Source organism: Symsagittifera roscoffensis, chromosome 5 (genome assembly GCF_963678635.1).
Source record: "Symsagittifera roscoffensis chromosome 5, txSymRosc1.1, whole genome shotgun sequence".
Lineage (NCBI taxonomy): Eukaryota > Metazoa > Xenacoelomorpha > Acoela > Convolutidae > Symsagittifera > Symsagittifera roscoffensis.
Genome location: NC_087066.1, coordinates 6,670,369 through 6,695,273, shown reverse-complemented (window position 1 = coordinate 6,695,273; position 24,905 = coordinate 6,670,369). Strand labels below are relative to the sequence as shown.

Below are 24,905 nucleotides of genomic sequence, written 5' to 3'. Positions count from 1 at the left end.
TTCGTATAAGACTGATATCAAAAAATGTCTTTCCTGTCAAAATCAAATTCCTCTTCATTTTACTCATTTTAGATGGAAGGAAGAAACATTTTTTAAAAAAATCAGAGTGTAATCTGTATATAAATAGCATATGGTCTGTATGTAACCTGATTACAATCTGTATATAATGTATATATGACCTGTACACTCTGCAAAAAATTTGTATAAAATATGTATGTAAAAAAATAAAAATGTAATAAGTATATAGTCAGTATAAAATTTATAAAAATATAAGCAAACAGTGTTTAGAAACTTCAAATAAAGTTTAGTTTGTATGTACGAAACTTTTTCGACAATAAAATGGTTTTGTTCAGGCCATTTGAAAAAGGTGGAGGAACTTTGTATTCGAGTGTGTTTTAGTTTTTTTTGCTTTTTGTTTTCAAGCAAAATTAGGTACCACAAACAATCAGTGGGCTGGGTTGAGTGATACAACATATTAAAGTAGTTTCAGTTGCAATTGGAACCACATTAAAAAACGTACCAAAAATTTTCTCAGTGTCGAGCAAAACCGGTTTGAATTTTTTTATTTTTCGCCCTAATTCGAGCAAACTAAGCAAGCGAGCAGACTTACAACAACTGAATAATGCCTAACTTAAGACCTTGGAATTTAAAACGAGAAACTAGCAAGTAAAGCTAGTTTTTGAAAATTTTTACTTTCATTTTGGGAACCAATAACTTCAAAAAATTGAAAATTTACTGCAAAAAAAAATTGAAATATTTTTTTAAATTTTTTTTATTTTCTTTTGAAAATTTTGATAGAATTTGCCTTTAATACTATTTTTGTCTAATATGCCTAATTATTACACCAAAACCTTTTGATCACATCGAGTAGAAAAAAACTACACTAGTTTGGAAAAAAAACTTTCAAACCTAGTTTTCCAAAGGTCATGGTCGGAACATTTTTGGCTGCTCGCACAGAAATGGGCTATCCTTTTTAACTATTGATTCAAATGACTCGGTTGCAAAACGCAAATAATTGAAATTAATTTAGATTATTAAAGAAAAATTTCACACCTTTGTTTTTGCTTGCGATTAATGTTGCAATTTTTGTTTTGCCATTGCGGGATAACTTAAAGCGCTAGTCATCAAAGCGATGAATGCCATGCAGAAAACTGGACATCAAAACACGCGCTTTGTTGTTCAAATTTATTAATTTTTATAGTTTTTACTTCTGTGCAAAAAATTTTAGAATGTTTATAAAGAACGACAAGGAAAGCACAACTAACAAAAACCCAAAAAAAATTACGAATTGGTTTTTTAATGTTGTGTTCGTTCCTCAAAACACAGTATCTTAACATTGGGTACCGCTGTTCGAACGATCAAATTATTGCTTGTACAAACTGATGGCCTTCTTATTTAGCTTTTTCTGGATTTATTCCCTATTTATGAACACACTTTTATTTGGATTTTAGTTTAAATCTAAATCATAACTATTGCAACGCAATTTCACAAAATTTAACAGCTCATTTCCAGAAAAACAATACATTTCTTAAGACGTTCAAGACTAATTATTATCGTTAGTCTTTTTAAGAAATTGCTCGACGAACTTCGTGTCTATTGCGACTCACTTTTAAAAATCAATTGCGTTTCAGATCCTTTAAAAAATGTTTTGCAGCCTATTTAATTGCAGCCTATTTTCAGTCAAAGTAGCTTGTTTAGAGACCATCTAGTCATGTCACAGAAATGAATCGGGCTAGTTTAAAAGATTTGATAAGAACTTCATCAGCTTGTTATCAATCTCACACTGAAGTTTCTTTTGAAGCGTATACTTGTCCTTAAAATTATCCGCCGTTTTCTTGTTCTACATGGAGTAGTAGCATTAAACAAAGCAAAAGTTTAGGTTACCCGTACCAAATCTTCTTAGATAAATATCGATTATAATGAATTTGTTGAACAAAAGTTTGTCCTAATAAATATTCTGTTAAATGCCAAACAAAGCGACCAAATTTCTTCATGCAAGAAGGAAAATTTTTATTGGCATATATCATTCAGTTTCAACTGAAGCTTATTAGGTACCTATTTTGCAATGTTAAAAGCATTTGAAAATAAACTTGATCAAAAAATTTTCATTAACTTTTGTTGTTGAATTCCATAAAAAAAACGGTCTCGGAGTAAATCGCCATTGCTTAGTAGGTATCTGGCTTATTACGTTTCAATAACTCAAGTAATTCTATAGTTTGCTGCATTTTTTTTTCATCCTGTAGTGATGAAGCAACTATTTAGTATACCAGCACTGAAATTTCATGGGCAATTGTTATCCTTTTTGGTGTTTCGAGAAAACAAGTTGTTTAGGTTACCGTTAATCATGGCAAATTTAGACCAAATTATGGACTGTCCCTGCCATTAAAATCAAACTGTTCAACATAGCTATATTTTATATTAAAATTTGTTCAATCCACGATAAATTTTAAGATCAAAAATAATTTTTGACTTATGAAGTCCATAGTATTCGAATACGAACATCCCCTGCCCAACTCCACACCCCAACGCTTCCAAAAACACACACACACACACAAACATCCTGTCCCTGTCCCCCTACTTTATCCCCTCCCCTCATGTCAGTAATAAATCTTGGAGCCAAATTGCCCCGGGCTCCAGACCCCCATGTATTAAGATAGGCTATAGAGTATCCGTTCAGCACCCTGTGTAATAAGATAGGCTATAAATTTCCCATGGTTTAAGATAAGTAATTTACTTGTCCTATAGTGATGAAGCAAATATTTAGTATACCAGCACTGAAATTTCATGGGCAATTGTTATCCTTTTTGGTGTTTCGAGAAAACAAGTTGTTTAGGTTAACGTTAATCATGCCAAATTTAGACCAAATTATGGACTGTCCCTGCCATTAAAATCAAACTGTTCAACATAGCTATATTTTATATTAAAATTTGTTCAATCCACGATAAATTTTAAGATCAAAAATAATTTTTGACTTATGAAGTCCATAGTATTCGAATACGAACATCCCCTGCCCAACTCCACACCCCAACGCTTCCAAACACACACACACACACACACAAACATCCTGTCCCTGTCCCCCTACTTTATCCCCTCCCCTCATGTCAGTAATAAATCTTGGAGCCAAATTGCCCCGGGCTGCAGACCCACATGTATTAAGATAGGCTATAGAGTATCCGTTCAGCACCCTGTGTAAAAAGATAGGCTATAAATTTCCCATGGTTTAAGATAAGTAATTTACTTCAGATATTTATACCCTTTCAGATGGTAAGATGGTAAGTTTCGAAAAAAAACTTTGTTTTTCGAAAAAATTTTGGCGCCTGATTTTGCCAATACAGCAATGTTTAAGATCATAAACGTTTTCTGAAACGAAAAAAAACACAATATTGTTTACCCAAGCGCGGCGTTGAGGAAAATTGTTTTGGGAATTTTGTTTACAGAGAAAATGTTTTAATTTACAGCGTCGTATAAATTTTACTACATAATCTCTTACAATTTTAGAGGTTTAGTATGTATTCAATCAGATTCAACTTCATGTTTAAAGTAAAAACAGCTCAGTCCACTTTTAGTTTGTCCATAAAGTGCTACTGAATGTCAAATCGTTTTAAATCCTTTATTAGTTGACTTTAACTCACTGCCTCATCCAGTACTTATCAAAATTTTGTCATCGAGCCACCTCCAGAATATTCCAATACACATTTGTTCAGTCCTATTGAAGAACAATTTCCCAGCAAATTCAATGTGTCATCTACCAGATCGGATAAGGGATTTTCATCACAGCTCGCCTAGCATCAACAACAGATTGAACGAAACTTTTGAAAATTCTTAGCGGTGTTTCTAGTACAAATCGATGAATTTTTGTACACTGCAACCCAGGAGCTGAACAGAAGGTGAAGAGTGGTGTAACAAATGTGCCGTTGGTTACGTTGAAGCTCGATATCTCCATTCATTGTGTTTATTTTAACAAAATGTGCTCTTACGCATATATCTTTATTTATTACCGAGTATCTTTTCTGGTAACAAGGTTGTTTTTGAAAATAGGCAGAAAACTGGAGAGCTTTGCTTTTAGCTCATCTGGTATAAAAAGATCAAGTTGCATATAGCCAGACATAGTTTCATCTTTAGTTTTTTGCAGTAGTTAGTTGGAGAAAAGAGGTATTTTGAAGGGAAATTGAGTTGTAACGTAATTTTTTACATCTACACTGTCTTTAGATTGATCCCACCAACTACACTATCTTATTTATTTTATCGAGTATCTTTTTTCTCGAATGTCATCTTTTCTAAGATCATCTATTTTTCTTCTCCTGGTTTCTCGTTTGATATCATCAACAGTAAGGCTAGACCTAGCTTCTTGAAGAGGACAGAATAGGGAATAACCAACCATTGCTTAGAAAACAGTTTAACAATGGTTGCAATACCTATCAACAATGAAGTAATCACTTCATCCTCCATATGTTCGTCTTCGTATTCTCTGGTTTTACTTTTATGGAAACTGACACTTTCATTAGGGATGCTAAATATTGTCTGTTGTCGCTGTTGATGATATCTTCAATTTCCAGACACTCAGATAGCATCTCCGCTTTTTTCCAGACACTTAGATAGCATCTCCGTTAAAAAATTTCAACATTGTCAAAATTTCAATGATAAGGGACTTTGGATCTTTGTCACACAAAAAATGGGGTAGTTAAGCAAATTGGATGAAACTGACACTGATTGGGGTTCATCATTCTCATTCCAGGTTAATGTTTCTGTAGGTTCTAACTATTCACTCGGTACGCAAATTGATTTAAAGTCAAAAATTGCGATATTTTTGAATAAAGACGGTTCTTTAATAAATTCATTTTTGTGCCCATCCAGTTTCTCAATCAACCTCGATAGTAGATTATAAATATTTTCCAGTTTGAGTTTTCGATTCGATCTTTGCATCTTAAAATATGCCTTTTGAACTGGTCTGCTCTGTGAAAAAAAATCGCAAAATGGGCATCGAACCATTCGAAGAAAATGTCGATGTTTTTTGGCTTGAATAATGTGGTAGTTGTATCGTAGAAGCTTCACTGTGTTCTCGTAATTACGATACTTCTTCGAGCTAATTCTCCAAGTAAAAATCCATTTCCAATATTGATCTAGGTGAGAAGACGTTTTTCTCTACTAAATCTTCAACTATCGATAATTTATCCATCAAAACTTCAAGAAACTGTTTCGGTTCACAACGCGAAATTTCCAAAAAAAACTATTTCAGATCTTGATGGTGAATGTTTCAAGATTAATTGTTCCATGCAAATGAAATGTATGTGCTCGAAACAAAAACAAATTGTCAGTGTATGGTTGTTTTGGGTGCTCATCCGAAATGAAAACAACTTGAAATTTTCAGAAGCGGTTTGGTAATCTTTAAATCTGGAAATTCCAGAGGTACATTTTTGAGCAGTGCTGCAAAAAATTTTACATTAGTAATCAACTTGAATTGTCATTTTGTATTTTGTCTTTTTTATGTACAAACTTCATTGATATCTTGATTGTTGACCTTGTCAAAAAAGAAACAGGGGTTTATCAAAGAGTGCGTTATTCTCATGAGCATACGAATAACGATGTTCACCGATTTCTAGTTTAAGTAACACGAATCCCAAGGCAATGTATATTTTTCATGCGCCATCAAATTTTTAAAAGACTTGATCCAGTTTTCCATTAACTAGATAATGATCTAGTTTGAAAAAAGGAAATTTGAGCACTTTAGCATGTCCATTTTCCGTCTCGGTATCTGTCAAGAAGTGCTGGGAGGCATTCAACTCAACTTGTAGCTGATCAATCTCCTTGTTTTCCAATTTTTTATTCGAATCAGTTTAGACAAATCACTCAGTTTTCTCTCATTCAACCCGTGATCTTTTTTGCGATGTTGTTCAACTGAATATTAGCTTGTTTATAGACCATATTGTAAAAAAACAATGAATCTAAGGGAATTGGTAAGCATTTGAACAATTGATAGGAGTTTCAACCTGACTATCAACCTTACTTGATAAAAAATTCAATCTGTTATCAAGCGCGCATTGAAGTTTCTTTCAAAGGTTGTACTTGTCCTGAAAATAATTGGAAGTTTCTTGTGCTACATGAAGTAGTAGCACTAAAAAAGGCAACAATTTAGATTACCTGTGCCAAACCTTCCTTGGGTAAAAATCGAATATAATGAGTTTTCGTTGACTAAAACTTTGTCTAGTTTTTTGTTCATTATGGCAATTCCAAACGACTTAAAACTTCTTAAAGTCAATGTTAATATAAGTTTTCAAAATCTAGTTTAATTCTTTTGATTTTACTGATCTTTTGTATGAAATATTATCATTTTCCATACAATTCGAATGGTGGTCAAAGCATTCAGGGTTTTGCCTTGATGTGATTTGTCTTGTTCATTTTTTATTTTTTTTTGTAGCAGAAAACAAAACTTGTTTTAGAAAATCTTGAAAGTTTTTCCAGCAAAACAAAAAAAAAGATTTTTGACAAACATAGATTTGCCAAACAAAACCGACCAATTATCTTCATGTTAGTAGAAAAACTGTTTTTGGCTTAAATCATTCAGTGTCATACTTTGAAATGTTGAAAGCAGTTAAAACTGAAGTGGATCAAAAGCTTTTCGTCAAACCTTGTTGCTGAATTCAATAAAAAACGGTTTCGGACTAAATCTTCATTGCTTAGCAGGTATCTGGTTGATTAAATTTCAGTAGCACCATTGATTGAAAATTTTGCTCATCATGTAGTATTATTAGTATGTAAGGAACTATAATAGTTTAGTGCTAGAAATCATTTTCCATGAAAATCATTGTTTCATCTATCACTCCAACAATATCACTATATTTTATCATTGATTGTTTTTTCATAATCCCCTAAGTTTATTTTAATAATGTGGTAATATGGTTCTTTTTTCATTCGTTATAACTAAAGTCAGAACTTTATTAAATAAACAGTGATGGATCCTCAGGTAAATGAACGGCTTTTTTTTGTGTAATTTTATCTACTGATACATACGTATTCCGTTATACTCAAAAATTCTCGCACCTAGATGTTTTCGGATTTTGTTGTTCGTGGTTACAAAAATATTAATAATACTTGAAGACAATTCTGGTTCAACAAAAATCGGTTCAACCGTTATTTTCTCGTCAGTTCAACCGTTTATTTTCAGTTCAACCGGGTACAAAGTTTAGAAAAGGACTCAAACTTTTAATTGTGTAACAATTAGAAATAGCGTTGGAAACTAACTAAATACTAAAAAAATCCATGACTACTGATCGAGAGAAATTCATTTTAAAAAAAGATTTACCTATAATCTGAAAATTTTCTCAGCTTGTTTTCGTAAGCTTTTTCCAGAACTTTTTCCTTGTCGACGTCTTTAATGATGTATTTAAGAGACTTTTGTAGACATGCATAAGTTTTTAAACTTTCACCTGTAAATGGTGTTTTCTATCTATTTCGGAAAGGAAAATTAATCTTTGAAATTTTCACACAATCTCCAACTTGAGCATTGGTTTCTTATAGGTTGTTATACAGAGCTGAGAGCAAATCAGTGATCTTTACATCTCCCAATGAGTTTTCTCAATAGATTTAGGTGATTTCCCAAGAGATCTATTAAGGCGACAATTCATTGTAGACTCAAATTAAGGTACCTTGTGAACGATTTTTTTAAAATGTTATCTATGTAGCGGTGAATTATGTGTTTTTTTGATTGAAAGGCTCTCTCTGGAAAGAGAGCTTTTGTTTCGTTCAATGTTGAGTAAATTTGATTTTTTTTCTCCTAGCCAAAAGTTTTTTGGAAATTCTCCCCTATTTTGTTCCTTCATCAATTCCAAGTTTTTCAGGGGAGCTTTTTTGCAAAAAAAATTGAAAGCTTGCAAAGTGTCGTTTTTGTTTTGATAATTTGAACTCTGACAAATTACAAGAAACATCAACAGCAACCAACAAATATTTGACTCCATTGTTTTGACACGCTAGTTTATCCGCAAAAGCCAAGGCCATACACCGAAGTTCTTCGGTGTCTATTGAAAAAGCTTGAAGCCTTCAAGTCTTTGGAAGCATCTGATTGGAGGATCAAGTTTTTGTTACAATGTCTTGGTATGTGAAAACTGTTCTTCTTTCTTTTTTGATAAATCGCTTGCTTAATCAAGTTTCGCTTAGAACCATACTCCGCTCAACTACTGGAATACAGTCTTGTTAAGACTTGCTTTTCAGATTTTGAAAACGAGTCAAGTTCCTCTGTCTTTTCCTGAGGCATTCTTAATAAAAACAGGTTTAGGTGGAAATCGGGTTGCTTCCAAAATCATAATTGAAATAGCCGGAAAACCGACTTTTTTTGTTTTAGTGCAAACTCAAACACCTACAAAAGATCCTTCTGCATCAAAAATGTTTTTCTCTGACTGGCTCAGTTTATTTCTGAGAAAATCTAAAATTAACTCAATAAGTTGCCTATTGAAACGTGTTCTCAATCTTGCGTTTAAAGCGCTGTAATTATAACCAAAGTCTCTTTGGTACAGTTTCTTCTTTTCCTTGTAATTGTTTCAATTTCGTTTTTCGTCCCTGTGATTGAAAAACTCAGTAATAAATTAAAATTAACTGATCCATACTATGTCAACCGCTTATTGACATAAGGTAGAAAAAAAGATTTTTTTCGTAAGCCTTGAAGCGAGCCTAAAATAGTTGTCTTTTATGCAAACAAAATCTTCTTCTTGGGAGTTCTGATTTTTCTCTTTCACGTCTTTTTTCCGGAGGTCCTGTAGCTCCCCTTGCAGTAAATTTCTTAGACATTCGCTGAGGAATTGATTGAAACTTTTTGGGCAATGGATATGAATTGGTTTTGAAGTTTTTGGGAAAATTTCTAAAACATTGTGAGCATAGAGACGTATTGTACTCATTGTCCAGAAACTTACTTTTTTTCGTACTGGTAAATAAAATTTTGATAAAAGTGAACAGCTATTTGGGCAACATCTTAACGAATCAACTCTTTTTGAAGTTAAATCAATGATAAATTGCCCATAATGAATAGATGTTGCATCTTTATACTACTCTTTCAATTGAGATCCAGGACTTAATTGCTGACTCACTGTTTTGATTTGTATTACATCTCTCCGTAGTTGGACTACAAGTTTTTTTTCATTTTGCATATCTTCTCAATTTGCTTGAGTGAAACAAGTTATGCTAAATACACCTTGTTTTCAGTCCGCGGTGTCTTCCAATAGCAGCAGCTTTCATAATCTGCTTAGAATTTGAAGTTTCTTCACATGAGTCAACAAATAAAAACGGGTATTTTGTTCTTTAATGGTATTGGTTATCAATCAACTCAAAGTTAACTCTCTGGATAAATTCAAGGTGTTCTTTTTTTTGTCCATAATTAGGTTGATAGCGTTGGTCAAAATAAAAATTTCTGCCCAAATTGGGTTGTATTGTACCAGTCTTTAACCGTACAAAAATTTTTGAGTCGTTTTTCCAGATCCACTTGGACCACATAGCGAAATGAAAACACGTTCTTTGGCAGATTTTATTTTTATTCATAATTTTGGAGACCGTTTCAGGTTTTCTATGCCATTTTTTTGTAATAGTTTTGATACTAGCAAGTGCTATCGTTTGAATAATATTTTACACAAAATAGAAACAGGAGTAGTTGATAGAATTGCTATCCAAACTGTTGTTTCTTCACCTTTAATGGATACCTTATTCGAACGATTGCACATGCTAGTATCAAGACTACGACAAAAAATTACACACAAAAACTAAAAGATATCTGTTACAGGCATATCCTAAAAACTTCCAAGGTTTTCGTTCATGGTCCTCTTCGTCAAAAACAAATTTTTCCAAAAAAAGTTGCTTGTCACATTTATCAATCGTTTTATTTTCGGAAACTAAAAATTGATAACGATTAAAAATTAAACTGTTAAATCAACAGGTAAAACAAAATGATTTATTTGGTTTACTTTTTATTTAAAATCCAACGAGTCCAAATTTTGTATGCAAAGTTTTTTTTCTGCACAAGGAACCATCTACACCTCCAATCATGAACTTTAAATTCAAAATCTAATTCAGCACTTAGGGGCTTGCGTAGTTATCGATGTTTATAACCATTGTTTCTGAGAGAATTTCCGTTTTTCATAAGCTTTTGCAAAAAGCATCGGATTCTGAAGTTTTTAGTTTTTTAATATTACTTCAAGCTGAATATAATTTTTATAACCATTTTTCCAAATGATTCTATGAAGATTTTTTGTACATCAAGCAGATATAGATGTTGCCTTGATTTTTTTGGGAGGAAGAAAAGAATACACCTCAATTTTTTAAACTCCTAATTCTTTCACTATTTTGTTTTCATTACACTCATGATTCAAAACAACCAGAATCCTGTGTTAATTTTTTTAGCTGAAGTTTTTGTTAACAGGACAAGGAATATACTGTTGAAGCTAAAAATTTAAAATAAAAACAGAAAAACAATCTAGTCACGTGACCACGAAAACAAGAATTAGGAAATCTAGGTTCATCATAACAATAACCAGATACCTAATGCGAAGTGAAACTCAAAATCCAGCAGCATCATTTATAACTGCATTCAATTTCTGAACACTCATTTTCTACAGTGCATTCGTCAATAATTTTACATTTTTTTGTATACCTCTACATAAGACAAGGGAGGGGAGAAAATCAATCAGTTTATCATACTCCTATTTGATTGTTTTTCAAAGTATTTTTTTCCTACGGTATTCTACAAGATCTAGTTTTTTTTAAATCTCTGAACGTTAAATTTTTTTTCAAAATTTCCGACTAGCATGATGCAAAACCCACTCAAATTGAAAAATTTGTGATTCTGTGTCCAAATTTTACTATTTTGTAAGTTTTGATATACGAAAACTTTTTTTGTAACACGATATGGATAAATCCGACGTTCATTCGAGGCTGTAAAATAAAATATAGACAAGTCAATGTACCAACTCATACTGACCAGCTCAAAGCAAAATTAAAAACGGTTCAAGAAGATGAATATTTGAATTACAAGAATGTAATAACCTTACTCAAAACAATTATTGAACATTACAGCTCTCAACAAAAAGTCATTCACTTAGGCAACTTGCTTCTAGTCTTTGTTCTCCTTTGCCGTGAAGACTCCAATCTGATGTAGGGTGATATGTTCACACTGTACTTTTTGACTGTGACACGCACCCTCCTCCTCTTGCATGATGCTATGTCATACACTGTAAGATCCTGCTCCATGGCTGAGTCCTTGTCAGAGTAGGGTTTCAATATGAGAACGAGTCCAACGTTTTCAGCATCGTAAATGATAGTATTCCGTTTTGATCAAATCCTTTCTCATACTTTCTTACCAATATCGACTTGCTGAGATTTTTGAACTATTCCGATTCACTTTTCTTTAGCAAATGGAAGCAAGGTTCACAGTAAGTTTCTCCGTTGCAGGGTTTTTGAAACCAAAAAATCTCCCAATTCCCAATCCTAGTTTGATTTTCAGAAATTTTAATTTAGTTGGTAAGGATATTTTTTTTCGTAAACACATTTTCGATTTGATACTTGTAGCTAAATGATCAGTAGTAGAGATTTAGAAGAATTGAAAGCTGGAAACTGACAGAGAATAAGACTTGTAGATGAATCACCGTAGAATCTAAATAAGGTGTTTTTACCTTATATGGCATGGTAGTACATGATGATCCAGATACGGACAAGGCCTAGGTCCTAGAACTACTATGTAAGCAATTCATTGTAGATATGAATCATTTTCAACAAGTAACCGAGGATGAAATCTGATATGTGTCAAGCATATCCCACTTTTTATTCGGAATACAATGCAATTCTTTTTTATCTTTATCTCTTTTTTATGAAGAAAGTTTTTATGAAGAATTCATTGTTACTCAAGACTACTGTATGTCTAACCATTCGTCATTCTCCTCAGTCAACATTTGCAAGTTTCAAATAGTTTTAATTGGTTTATCACTTGATCAAATTTTGCAAGGATTAGATGAAAATCCTTTCACTTACCAAATTGTTGACTGTAATTATAATTCGTAATACAGATTGTAAGATTTAGAAAAATTAAAAACTCCACGTATGAGCCTGACTTTTTGAAAAATGTTGATTATTTTATGGTTATAGCTCTGTAAAAAGTGAGCTTGTCAGTTTTTCTATTGATAAATGGGTACTTGTTTATAAACATCTTGCCAATTCTTTTTTTCCAATTCGACAGCTTTTTCAACAAATGTGTTTTGGTAATTTCTAAAACGTATGCAAAAAAACTCTTGTTTTTTTTGCAAGCAGCAAACTTGATTGCATTTTTCAACTTGTTTGCATATATTATATTAAGTTTTTTCTAAGATACGAAAGTCATTTTTTCGACAAATGTGCAAAATTTTTTCTGAAAGAAGCACTTTTTTTTGAAATTTTCAAAATAAATTTAGCAAAAACCTAACTTGTTTGTCTTTAACCCATAAGAAAAAAACGCAAAACTTTATTCAAAAAACACTTGGTGAATTATTGCTACATAGTCTTGATAATGCTGACTTCGAGTGCTATTCCCTATTTTACAACTTTGTTTTTCTGATATTTTTCAGAAACATACCGGCAAAAAATTAATTTCTCAACGATCAAACAAAGAATAAAGAAAAGATGAAAATTTTTTCAACATGTTTGCTGATAATAATTTGTTAACCTTCTGCAAGATGCAAAAATGTAATGGTATTTTTCTTGTGTGTGCAAAACACACAGCACAAGACAACTACCAAAAAATTTACAAACCAAAAAGCTTTCGAGCAGCTGAAGTTTCCAATGGTGTGGAAATTGGTCTTACCGCTATCACCGGTGAATAACTTGGTGGTTCGCTCACTGGAGTCCTTGGTTCATAGAAGCCCTGATCATCTCCGATTGTAATTGGGTTCCCACAGATCCTTCTTCTTCTTCTTCTTCTTCTTCTCACTTAAAGAGGAAATCATTCACAGGTGAGCCACATATCTGGAGTTAGGAACCTCGCAATAATCCAAATCAATTTTTTTGCAATCTGTCACATTATTCCCATCGTTTCAAATTGGCTCTCGGTAATGGGAACCTGCATCTGGTAACCTTCACTGAAGTCTCTCCTCATGATATCGATCATGTGCCACGCTTGAATTGGGTCATCAGTTTGAGCCAAAAAATCCCAGAGACTGACTCGAGCACCTTGATTGTCTTCAGTTCTGGTAAAAAATCAAACGAGTAAGTAAGATCGTTATTCTGAACCGAGAAGATCATACTGAGAATTAACTTGAAAAAACTGATTGAAAACAAAGATCATGTCTGGCTTAGAGCTGAGACAGGAGCTAGTTGACTGTAGTTGAGTTGGAAAAAGAATGATTTTTACTTAAGTGTAAGGGTATCTTCAAATGCATGGGTTATTCGATCAGATTAGATTTTCCGTATACGGACTAGTCGAGTTCAGTAAGAACGTAGCTTACTTCTAGGGATATTCTGATAAAAAGTCCTATCTAATTAGAAAAAAGGCTCCATTTATGGCATTTTTTTCAATTTGATGTTTCCAATCACGAAAAATGTTCTTTATCGCAGCTTGTGGTATTCAATCAGAGAAAACTTTGAAAGAATAAAAACTTCCAAATAAATAGTTTTGTACACACAAGAAATTGCAAAATTAAATAACTGGAAATTTTTTGCCAAACCTAACCAGTCAAGAATTTGAACTTTGAAAACCACTTAAAATGTTTTGACACACTTGGGACAATTTGACAGTTTTGGGAATCGAGTGTGGGTTAAACAAATCTTTGAAATTTTATCCAAAGACTTTTTGATGAATTTCAAACTCTCTAAATTCAACAAACTTTCTTTCATTGTCGGGTGTAACTCAGCAGTAAGTTTAAAGCTTTGCTACTCAGTACTCGGTTCAAAAACAAACCTCTTCCTTGAGTAAGTGTCCCTAAATAGGTCTCTACTTAGTTGTATAACTCTATTTTGGACAACATAAAAAACCAAAAACTCTGAACAGTTAAGAGTCTACATACTTTTCATCAATAAAGAAATCACACGGAATTTTTTTTTTGTTCCTGTAGAGTGAATCGAGAAAATTGAAATGTTTTTTAATTGATAGTTTTCAAAGAATGATTACTTTTCATTCAAAGTTTTTTGAATAAACTGCTGAGTTCCTATTGGTTGAATATTTTTCGAAAAACTCCATAATTTTTGTCATAAAACCATAGATTTTCTAGGCGATGACGTCATTACCATGTAAGGAAAGTCACTTGAGCAATGACGTCCCTTCTGTTTAAAGAATGACGTCATTAACATAAAACGAAATTTGAGTAGGTGTTGACCTGATTTTTGTAGAAGAGATGACGTTATAACCATAAAAGGCAATTGGCTCTCGGTAATGGGAACCTACATTTGGTGACGTTCACAGAAGTCTCTCCTCATGATCTCGATCATGTGTCACACTTGAATTGGGTCATCCATTTGAGACAAGAAAATCCCAGAGACTGACTCAAGCACCTTGATTGTCTTCAGTTCTGGTAAAAAATCAAACGAGTAAGTAAGATCGTTTTTCTGAACCGAGAAGATCTTACTGAGAAATAAGTTAAAAAAACTGATTGAAAACAAGCATTATGTCTGGCTTGGAGCTGAGAGAGGAGCTAGTTGACTGTAGTTGAGTTGGAAAAAGAATGTTTTTTACTTAAGAGTAAGGGTATCTTCAAATGTGTGGGTTATTCGATCAGATTAGATTTTCCGTATACGGACTAGCCGTGTTCAGTCAGAACTTAGCTTTCTTCTAGGGATATTCTGATGAAAAGTCGTATCTAATTAGAAAAAAGGCTCCGTTTATGGCATTTTTTCCAATTTGATGTTTCCAAAAAACGAAAAAAGTTCTTTATCGCAGCTTGTCGTATTCAATCAGAGAAAACTTTAAAGAATCAAAATTTCCAAATAAGTAGTTTTGTACACACGAGTAATTGCAAAATTAAATAACCACAGGTTTTTGCTGCAAAAATAAAAAGTTCATTCCCACACACTCAGACACTTCCTCCATCATTTGCATTGATGCAAGTTGGTTTTCTGTGATGCTTGCAAGTTGGTTTCCTGTGAAGTTGGTTTCATATGATGTTCATCGAAACCCCTTCACATCACTTCCGCCATGTGCCAGACTTGAATTGGGTTAGCCAATTGTGCCAAAAATAAATCAGAGAGTAATTTTCGCACTTGGGTAAGCACTAGATCAAGTGAAAATTCTACCGTTGCTGTTTTGCAGTGAGAAAATGAATTGAAACATTAAGTTGGTAAGAAGAAAAAAACTGAATAGAAACAAGAATTCTTAATGATTTAGAGCTGCGAGAGGAGGTAGTTATTGGTAATTAAATTGAAAAAAAAAAACATTTTTAGTTTAGAGCGGGGCTACCTTCAACTGAATTGTGAAGGTTTGACCAATTGAAAAGATTTTCTTTTTTTGGTCTGTACCCGTGTCTAATCAGATTTCAGCTTTCTTTTAAGGAACTTTTACATAAAAGTCGTGTTTAATCAGAAACAAAGTTCCATTGATGTTTTCAATTCCAAGAAAAGACCATTTATGTTGTGTTGGTGTACCTAATAAGAGAAAGTTTGCCTTTATTGGAACTAAGTCTTTCAAATGAGTAAAAGTATCCAATGACTTTTTGATGAATTTCAAACTTTCTAAATTCAACAAACTTTCTTTCATTGTCGGGTGTAACTCAGCAGTAAGTTTAATGCTTTGCTACTAGTATTCGGTTCAAAAACAAGCTCTTTCCTTTAGTAAGTGTCCCTAAATAGGCCTCTACTTAGTTGTATAACGCTATTTTGGAAAACATAAAAAACCAAAAACTCTGAACAGTTAAGAACCTACATACTTTTCATAAATAAGGAAATCACACGGAATTTTTTCTTTTCTTCCTGTAGAGTGAATCGAGAAAATTGAAATATTTTGTAATTGATAAATTTCAAAGAATGTTTACTTTTTATTCAAAGTTTTTTGTAGAAACTGCTGAGTTTCTCTTGGTTGAAATTTCTTCGAAAAATTCCATAATTATAGATGTTGTAGATTTATACACCAAGCAGATATAGACGTTGCCTTGAACTTTTTGGGAGGAAGAAAAGAATACACCTCAGTTTGATCAATTTTTTAAACTCCTAATTCTTTCACTATTTTGTTTTCATTACACTCATTATTCAAAACAACCAGAATCATGTGTTAATTTTTTTGCTGAAGTTTTTTTTAACAGGACAAGGAATATACTGTTGAAGCTAAAAATTTAAAATAAAAACAGAAAAACAATCTAGTCACGTGGCCACGAAAACAAGAATTAGGAAATCTAGGTTCATCATAACAATAACCAGATACCTAATGCGAAGTGAAACTCAAAATCCAGCAGCATCATTTATAACTGCATTCAATTTCTGAACGCTCATTTTTTACAGTGCATTCGTCAATAATTTTACATTTTTTTTGTATACCTCTACATAAGACAAGGGAGGCGAGAAAATCAATCAGTTTATCATACTCCTATTTGATTGTTTTCCAAAGTATTTTTTTCCTACGGTATTCTACAAGATCTAGTTTTTTTAAAATCTCTGAACGTTAAATTTTTTTTCAAAATTTCCGACTAGCATGATGCAAAACCCACTCAAATTGAAAAATTTGTGATTCTGTGTCCAAATTCTACTATTCTGTAAGTTTTGACATACGAAGATTGCAGAATAGTGTCAGGAATATCCCATTTTTTATTCGGATTACAATGCAATTCTTTTTTATCTTTATCTCTTTTTTATGAAGAAAGTTTTTATGATGAATTCATTGCTACTCAAGACTACTGTATGTCTAACCATTCGTCATTCTCCTCAGTCATTATTTGCAAGTTTCGTTTAGTTTCAATTGGTTTATCGCTTGATCAAATTTTGCAAGGATTAGGTGAAAATCCTTTCACTTACCAAATTGTTGACTGTAATTATAATTGGCAATACAGATTGTAAGGTTTAGAAAATTGAAAACGCCACGTATGAGCCTGATTTGTTGAAAATTGTTGATTATTTTATGGTTTTAGCTCTGTAAAAAGTGAGCGTGTCAGTTTTTCTATTGATAAATGGGTATTTGTTTATAAACATCTTGCCAATTCTTTTTTTTTCCACTCGATTGCTTTTTCAACAATTATGTTTAGGTAATTTCTAAAAAGTATGCAAAAAAACTCAGATTTTTTTTGCAAGCAGCAAACTTGATTGGATTTTTCAACATGTTTGCATATATTTAATTAAGTTTTTTTTAAGATACGAAAGTCATTTTTTCTGAAAGATGTAATTTTTTTTGACATTTTCGAAATAAATTTAGCAAAAACCTAACTTGTTTGTCTTTAACCCATAAGAAAAAAACGCAAAACTTTATTCAAAAAACACTTGGTGAATTATTGCTACATAATCTTGATAATGCTGACTTCGAGTGCTAATCCCTATCTTAATACTTTGTTTTTCTGATATTTTTCATAAACATTAATTAATTTCTCAACAATCAAACAAAGAATAAAAAAATCAAAAAACTTCTTCAACATGTGTGCTAATAATATTTTGTTAACCTTCTGCAAGATGCAAAAATGTAATGATATTTTTCTCGTGTATGCAAAAAATGTTTCTAAATTTTTAAAAGATCTCAAACTTATTTCAATATTTTCACCATGTTTGCTAGATTTTTGTGAAAAATTTTGCAAATTGCAAAATTAGGATGATTTTTTAACCAGTTTGCAAATTGTTTTCACGAATTTTTTTAGGAAAACTTCTAACAATTACATAATTTTTTAATTTTTTTGTTTTAAACACTTGCAGGTAAAAAAATAGATGAAAAAAACACACAGCACAAGACAACTACCAAAAAATTTTTAAATCAAAAAGCTTTCGAGCAGCTGAAGTTTCCAATGGTGCGGAAATTTGGTCTTGCCGCCATCACCGGTGAATCACTTGGTGGTTCGCTCACTGGAGTCCTTGGTTCATAGAAGCCCTGATCATCTTCGTTTGTAATTGGGTTCTCCACAGATCCTTCTTCTCCTTCTCACTGAAAGAAGAAATCTTTCACAGGTGAGCCACATATCTGGCATTAGGAACGTCGGAATAATCCAAATCAATTTTTTTGCAATCTGTCACATTATTCCCATCGTTTCAAATTGGCTCTCGGTAATGGGAACCTGCATCTGGTAACGTTCACTGAAGTCTCTCCTCATGATATCGATCATGTGTCACACTTGAATTGGGTCATCCGTTTGAGCCAAAAAATCACAGAGACTGACTCGAGCACCTTGATTGTCTTCAGTTCTGGTAAAAAATCAAACGAGTAGGTAAGATCGTTATTCTGAACCGAAAAGATCATACTGAGAATTAAATTGAAAAAACTGATTGAAAACAAGGATTATGTCTGGCTTAGAGCTGAGAGAGGAGCTAGTTGACTGTAGTTGAGTTGGAAAAAGAATGATTTTTACTTAAGTGTAAGGGTATCTTCAAATGTGTTGGTTATTCGATCAGATTAGATTTTCCGTATACGGACTAGTCGAGTTCAGTAAGGACTTAGCTTACTTCTAGGGATATTCTGATAAAAAGTCCTATCTAATTAGAAAAAAGGCTCCATTTATGGCATTTTTTTTCAGTTTGATGTTTCCAATCACGAAAAATGTTCTTTATCGCAGCTTGTCGTATTCAATCAGAGAAAACTTTAAAAGAATCAAAACTTCCAAAATAAATAGTTTTGTACACACAAAAAATTGCAAAATTAAATAACCACAGGTTTTTGCTGCAAAAATAAAAAGTTCATTCCCACACACTCAGACACTTCCTCCATCATTTGCATTGATGCAAGTTGGTTTTCTGTGATGCTCGCAAGTTAGTTTCCTGTGAAGTTGATTTCATATGATGTTCATCGAAACCCCTTTACATCACTTCCGCCATGTGCCAGACTTGGATTGGGTTAGCCAATTGTGCCAAAAATAAATAAGAGAGTAATTTTCGCACTTGGGTAAGCACTAGATCAAGTGAAAATTCTATCGTTGCTGTTTTGCACTGAGAAAATGAATTGGAACAATAAGTTGGTAAAAAGAAAAAAACTGAATAGAAACAAAAATTCTTAATGATTTAGAGCTGCGATAGGTATTGGTAGGTAAATCGGATAAAAAAAAGATTTTTAGTTTAAAACGTGAAGGTTTGACCCATAGAAGAGATTTTCTTTATTTGGTCTGTATCCGTGTCTACTCAGATTTTAGCTTTCTTTTAAGGAACTTTTACATAAAAGTCGTCTCTAATCAGAAACAAAGTTCCATTGATGTTTCCAATTCCAAGAAAAGACCATTTATGTTATGGTGGTGTACCCAATAAGAGAAAGTTTGCCTTTATTGGAATTAAGTCTTCCAAATGAGTAAAAGTATACACAAAAGCAATCGCAAAAACGAATGATCAAAAAATGTTTGCTGTAAACATAAGAAATTTTGCCGTGATAAGAGTAAAAAAGTAAAACAAGGAAGTTTTCTCCAAATTTTTTCATAAAGTCAGTTGACTTTTAGGTTTATAATCATTGAAATAATTCAAATTTTGAATTGATAGTCAAATTATTTGATTTTGATGTAAATTTGAGAGGATAGCTCAAAGTTGAAGAATTTTTTTAAAGCGATTCTCTGGAAATTGTTTGCCAAACCTAACCAGGAATTTGAACTTTGAAAACCACTTAAAATGTTTTGACACATTTGGGAAAATTTGACAGTTTTGGGAATCGAGTGTCGGTTAAAAAAGTCTTTTTAATATTATCCAAAGGCTTTTTGATGAATTTCAAACTTTCTAAATTCAACAAACTTTCTTTCATTGTCGGGTGTAACTCAGCAGTAAGTTGAAAGCTTTGGTACTCAGTACTCGGTTCAAAAACAAACTCCTTCCTTGAGTAAGTGTCCCTAAATAGGCCTCTATTTAGTTTTATAACTCTATTTTGGACAACATAAAAAACCCAAAAACTCTTAAAAAACAATCAGTTAAGAACTTACATACTTTTCTTTCCTTGTTTTGTAAAAATTAAATGATACATTGTAGCTTAGTATCAAACAAAATATTTTTACGCTCTCAGATAAATCCTGTGCATGATTTTCGAAAAGAAAATCACACGGAATTTGTTTTTTTGTTCCTGTAGAGTGAATCGAAAAAAATTGAAATGTTTTTTAATTGATAATTTTCAAAGAATGATTACTTTTCATTCAAAGTTTTTTTTAGAAACTGCTGAGTTCCTATTGATTGAATTTTTTTCAAAAAATTCCATATTTTTTGTCATAAAACCATAGATTTTCTAGGCGATGACGTCATTACCAAGTCAGGAAAGTCACTTGAGCAATGACACATCTTCTGTTTAAAGAATGACGTCATTAACATAAAACAAAATTTGAGTAGGTGTTGACCTGATTTATGTAGAAGAAATGACGTCATGACCATAAAAGGCAATTGCCTCTCGGTAATGGGAACCTGCATCTGGTGACGTTCACTGAAGTCTCTCCTCATGATCTCGATCATTTGCCACACTTGAATTGGGTCGTCCATTTGAGCCAAGAAAATCCCAGAGACTGACTCGAGCACCTTGATTGTATTCAGGTCTGGTAAAAAATCAAAGGAGTAAGTAAGATCGTTATTCTGAACCGAGAAGTTCATACTAAGAAATAAGATGAAAAAACTGATTGAAAACAAGGACTATGTCTGGCTTGGAGCTGAGAGAGGAGCTAGTTGACTGTAGTTGAGTTAGAAAAAGAATGATTTTTACTTAAGTGAAAGGGTATTTTCAAATGTGTGGGTTATTCGATCAGATTAGATTTTCCGTATACGGACTAGTCGTGTTCAGTGAGAACTTAGCTTTCTTCTAGGGATATTCTGATAAAAAGTCTTATCTAATTAGACAAAAAGGCTCCACTTATGGCATTTTTTTCAATTTGATGTTTCCAATCACGAAAAATGTTCTTTATCGCAGCTTGTCGTATTCACTCAGAGAAAACTTTGAAAGAATCAAAACTTCCAAAATAGGTAAGTTGTACACACAAGAAATTGCAAAATTAAATAACCACAGGTTTTTGCTGCAAAAATAAAAAATTCATCGCCACACACATAGACACTTCCTCCATCATTTGCATTGATGCAAGTTGGTTTTCTGTGATGCTCGCAAGTTGGTTTCCTGTGAAGTTGGTTTCATATGATGTTCATCGAAACCCTTCACATCACTTCCGCCTTGTGCCAGACTTGGATTGGGTAGGCCAATTGTGCCAAAAATAAGTCAGAGAGTAATTTTCGCACTTGGGTAAGCACTAGATCAAGTGAAAAATCTACCGCTGCTGTTTTGCACTGAGCAAATGAATTGGAACAATAAGTTGGTAAAAAGAATAAAAACGAATAGAAACAAGAATTCTTAATGATTTAGAGCTGCGAGAGGAGGTAGTTATTGGTACTTAAATTGGAAAAAAAAAGATTTTTAGTTTAGAGCGGGGCTACCTTCAACTGAAACGTGAAGGTTTCACCAATAGAAGATATTTCATTTATTTGGTCCGTACCCGTGTCTAATCAGATTTTAGCTTTCTTTTAAGGAACTTTTACATAAAAGTCGTGTCTAATCAGAAACAAAGTTCCATTGATGTTTCCAATTCCAAGAAAAGACCATTTATATTTTTGTGGTGTACCCAATAAGAGAAAGTTTGCCTTTATTGGAATTAATTCTTCCAAATGAGTAAAATTATACACAAAAGCAATCGCAAAAACTAATGATCAAAAAATCTTTGCTGTTAACATAAGAAATATTGCCGTGCTAAGAGAAAAAAAGTAAAACAAGTGAGTTTTCTCAAAATTTTTTCCTCAAGTCAGTTGAATTTTTGGTTTATAATCATTGAAATAATGCAAATTTTGAATTGATAGTCAAACTATTTGATTTTGATGTAAATTTGAGAGGATAGCTCAAAGTTGAAGAATTTTTCTTACAGCGATTCTCTGGAAATTTTTTGCCAAATCTAACCAATCAGGAATTTTAACTTTGAAAACCACTTAAAATGTTTTGACACATTTGGGACAATTTGACAGTTTTGGGAATCGAGTGTGGGTTAAAAATTTTTTTGAAGTATTATCCAAAGACTTTTTGATGATTTTCAAACTTTCTAAATTCAACAAACTTTCTTTCATTGTCGGGTGTAACTCAGCAGTAAGTTTAGAGCTTTGCTACTCAGTACTCGGTTCAAAAACAAACTCCTTCCTTGAGTAGGTGTCCCTAAATAGGCCTCTACTTAGTTGTATAACTCTATTTTGGACAACATAAAAAACCAAAAACTCTGAACAGTTAAGAACCTACATACTTTTCATCAATAAGGAAATCACACGTTATTTTTTCTCTTGTTCCTGTAGAGTGAATCGAGAAAGTTGAAATGTTTTTTAACTGATAATTTTCAAAGAATGATTACTTTTCAATCAAAGTTTTTTGTATAAACTGCTGAATTCATATTGGTTGAATTTTTTTCAAAAAATTCCATAATTTTTGTCATAAAACCATAGATTTTCTAGGCGATGACGTCATTACCATGTAAGGAAATTCACTTGAACAATGACGTCCCTTCTGTTTAAAGAATGACTTCTTTAACATATAACAAAATTTGAGTAGGTGTTGACCTGGTTTATGTAGAAGAGATGACGTCATGACCATAAAAGGCAATTGGCTCTCGGTAATGGGAACCTGCATCTGGTGACGTTCACTGAAGTCTCTCCTCATGATCTCGATTATTTGCCACACTTGAATTGGGTCGTCCATTTGAGCCAAGAAAATCCCAGAGACTGACTCGAGCACCTTGATTGTCTTCAATTCTGGTAAAAAAAATCAAACGAGTAAGTAAGATCGTTATTCTGAACCGAGAAGATCATACTGAGAAATAAGTTGAAAAAACTGATTGAAAACAAGGATTATGTCTGGCTTGGAGCTGAGAGAGGAGCTAGTTGACTGTAGTTGAGTTGGAAAAAGAATGATTTTTACTTAAGAGTAAGGGTATCTTCAAATATGTGGGTTATTCGATCAGATTAGATTTTCCGTATACGGACTAGTCGTGTTCAGTCAGAACTTAGCTTTCTTCTAGGGATATTCTGATGAAAAGTCGTATCTAATTAGAAAAAAGGCTCCGTTTATGGCATTTTTTTCAATTTGATGTTTCCAATCACGAAAAATGTTCTTTATCGCAGCTTGTCTGTTCAATCAGAGAAAACTTTAAAAAATCAAAATTTCCAAATAAGTAGTTTTGTACACACAAGAAATTGCAAAATTAAATAACCACAGGTTTTTGCTGCAAAAATAAAAAACTCATTCCCACACACTCAGACACTTCCTCCATCAATTGCATTGATGCAAGTTGGTTTTCTGTGATGCTTGCAAGTTGGCTTCCTGTGAAGTTGGTTTCATATGATGTTCATCGAAACCCCTTCACATCACTTCCGCCATGTGCCAGACTTGAATTGGGTTAGCCAATTGTGCCAAAAATAAATCAGAGAGTAATTTTCGCACTTGGGTAAGCACTAGATCAAGTGAAAATTCTACCGTTGCTGTTTTGCAGTGAGAAAATGAATTGAAACAATAAGTTGGTAAGAAGAAAAAAACTGAATAGAAACAAGAATTCTTAATGATTTAGAGCTGCGAGAGGAGGTAGTTATTGGTAATTAAATTGGAAAAAAAAACATTTTTAGTTTAGAGCGGGGCTACCTTCAACTGAATTGTGAAGGTGTGACCAATTGAAAAGATTTTCTTTTTTTGGTCTGTACCCGTGTCTAATCAGATTTTAGCTTTCTTTTAAGGAACTTTTACATAAAAGTCGTGTTTAATCAGAAACAAAGTTCCATTGATGATTTCAATTCCAAGAAAAGACCATTTATGTTGTGTTGGTGTACCTAATAAGAGAAAGTTTGCCTTTATTGGAACTAAGTCTTCCAAATGAGTAAAAGTATACACAAAAGCAATCGCAAAAACGAATGATCAAAAAATGTTTGCCGTGAACATAAGAAAAATTGCCGTGATAAGAGAAAAAAGTAAAACAAGTGAGTTTTCTCCAAATTTTTTCATCAAGTCAATTGAATTTTTGGTATATAATCATTGAAATAATGCAAATTTTGAATTGATAGTCAATTTATTTGATTTTGATTTAAATTTCAGAGGATAGCTCAAAAATGAAGTTTTTTTTCTGTTGTTCCTGTAGAGTAAATCGAGAAAATTGAAATGTTTTTTAATTGATAATTTTTAAAGAAATTTCTTAAAAGTGCTGAGCTCCTATTGGTTGAAAATTTTTCGAAAAATTCCATAATTTTTGTCATAAAACCATAGATTTTCTAGGCCATGACGTCATTACCATATACGTAAAGTCACGTGAGCAATGACGTCCCTTCTGTTTAAAGAATAATGTCATTAACATAAAACGCAATTTGAGTAAGTGTTGACCTGATTTAAGTAGAAGAGATGACATCATGACCATAAAAGGCTATTTGCGTAGTTGATGACGTCGTTGTTTGTACAAATACGCTCATTTGATCGAATTAAATCTTTAATTATGTTTCCAAATCAGAAACAGTCAATTGAATTTTACTTTAAGTTTTACTTATCTCGATCATTTGCCACACTTGAATTGGGTCGTCCATTTGAGCCAAGAAAATCCCAGAGACTGACTCGAGCACCTTGATTGTATTCAGTTCTGGTAAAAAATCAAAGGAGTAAGTAAGATCGTTATTCTGAACCGAGAAGTTCATACTAAGAAATAAGATGAAAAAACTGATTGAAAACAAGGACTATGTCTGGCTTGGAGCTGAGAGAGGAGCTAGTTGACTGTAGTTGAGTTAGAAAAAGAATGATTTTTACTTAAGTGAAAGGGTATTTTCAAATGTGTGGGTTATTCGATCAGATT

At 32.7% G+C, this 24,905-nt stretch overlaps 1 protein-coding gene across 1 annotated transcript in view; it reads left to right on the top strand.

Moving 5' to 3' along the window:
* LOC134846579 (uncharacterized) overlaps positions 1-24,905 on the top strand; it is a 52,877-nt gene that overhangs the window by 240 nt on the left and 27,732 nt on the right. The gene's annotated exons all lie outside the window — the stretch shown is intronic.